The sequence below is a fragment of the Aythya marila genome (assembly GCF_965140915.1).
Source record: "Aythya marila genome assembly, chromosome: 14".
NCBI classification, from domain to species: Eukaryota; Metazoa; Chordata; class Aves; order Anseriformes; family Anatidae; genus Aythya; species Aythya marila.
In genome coordinates this window covers 12,888,337-12,890,545 of record NC_139055.1, presented here as the reverse complement: position 1 = coordinate 12,890,545, position 2,209 = coordinate 12,888,337, and positions in this window count along the sequence as shown.

Here is a 2,209-nt window from a genome sequence, read left to right as displayed (position 1 = left end):
GCCTGTACTGATACTGTGCTATTCTCCCTATGCAAACTTCATGCACAGCTCAGCCTGAATCTCCCAAGCTGTACTTTGTTGCTGTCCTTTGTTCTGTTGCCTGGTGTTACTGTGACATGGTTGACTCTCCCATTGTGACTGTCCTGTTTCTATTGGTGTTAACCTTTGTGGCAGATGAACACGCCTAGCTTCAGCCTCTCCTCATAAACCCAGCTCTCTGGGCCTCATACCCGTACGCTTTCCAGTTTCCCCCACTCTGTTGCAGTTGGGAGTCCAAAACCAAGTCCTTCACCAGCATTGACTTTTCTCAGTGTGCTGGCCGTGCTTCTGATGGAGCCAAGTACGCAGTTTGCTCTATCTGTGACGGGAGAGTGGTGTTGGCTCACATTCAACCTGATGTTCATGCAACTCCCAGCTCCTTTTTAGGTTGCTCATCAAAATTGCGGTAAGTACCTTTGGCACCTGTGTTCCAGCTCTCATTGCTTTGCTGTATACACTAATGAGGACTCCTTTACTACCAGGAAATTGTTTTGTTTTGTGGACGATGATCTTTCTTTCTCTCCCAATAGAAGAGTTGCAAAACAGTTTTCTGGCTTCTGTTATTAATCAAACTCCTAGGCTAGCTAAGAGTGGAATAAAAGCATTTGTACACGCTATTGTGGTTAACCTCTATCAATGTATGCAGCTAAGAAGCAGTGAAACGTGTCTACATCTCTCCTATCGATTATCTTCTTCAGAGGAAGACAAACATAGGCCCTTACTGTATGCTGGCCATGTAAATTAAAGCTTTAATTAAAAGAAAACAGAGTGGACTGTGAGGCACACTGCACGGGGCCATTAAAGTATTGCTGTTCAAAACCAGCTCTTCTAGATGTCCCCGACTCCTTGCCTTAGTTTTCCCCGCTTAAAATTCCCCATAGTGCATTAAGATGAACTCAGTAGTTAGTAAATTTTCCCCTGTGTAGTTTACAAGCTCAAGGTTATGGGCTAGAACAAGTAGTGTCATGCTATAAATCAGGTGTAATGGAACAGCTGGAGAGCATGCACACAAGTCCTGTTTCCCCTTACACAGCGTGTGTCCTAAAACTCCGAAGGTAGTGTTGGCACAAACAGAGAACCCCCACAAATGGCTAATTAAGTTATTAATAATGAGCTTTGTCCTGCTACCATCTCTCCTGGAGTAAAGAGTACTGGGAAGTTCTTACAGGGCTGTAAATCAGGAAAGAAGCTCTCAACAGAAAGAGGATGCAGCTGAGCTCCGTGGTGGTGCAGAATGGAGGATGGGATATCTGCTGCTCAGGAGATCTTTTTCCAGCAATTAATTTTTTTTTATCATAGTGTTTTGTCATAACTTAAGTGGATTTAGCTTTCAGCTCTCCCTTACGGTTCTTGTTCTTAAAAAGTGCTTTTTTTTTTTTTTTTTTTTTTTTTTTTTTTTTTTTTTCCCTAGGCCTGGAACGTGCTGGAATGTTGCAGTTCAGTGAGCCTGAATGTTGCTCTGTCTTCAAGCAAGAACTTTCCTTATGCAGGGTGGGATTGTCTGAAGGTCCATGTATGAGTTCACATTGTTCTCTCAGCTCAGAGCACTGGCAGCAAGCAGCAACCTGCAGCCCTCTGTGTTGTGACAGATGTGCCCTGAACCTGTGGCATGGTTCTTGCAAGAAGAAGACGAATGGGAATATTGAACCTTAAGTTGGAAAGGTTCAGTCACTGGGGAAGAGCTCTGTGTAGAGGTTATATTAGAGTAGCAGAACTATGTTAGAATAGTGTAATTGTGCCTATGCTCTAGCTATGTATTGTCTGCCCTGTTCATGTGAATTGTGGCAGCATCCAGAGATCTGCTGGCAGTGACCTTTTTAAAAAACAAAACAAACAAAAAACAAAAAACAAAAACCAACCCCCCCCCCTTTTTGTTTTTAAATTAAATTTTAAATAAAATAAAATATTTTTTTTAAAAAATACTCTGTTCCTTATTTTTTTATCCTAGTGTGGCCAGGGCATTAGGTAAATGTAGAAATGTGGTTGCAGACATTTGAATGAGGGAAGACAAATGGCACCTTCTCGACCAAGAGATTCCTGGAGTCATTTGCATGTAAAACAACTGGAAATGTAGTGCCCTTAAAAGGGGAAGGTGACTTCAAAGTCAGCAAAGGGTGGTAGGGATAAAATGATGAGGAACTTGGGTTTACCATGGGCTGCCTGGAGTCAA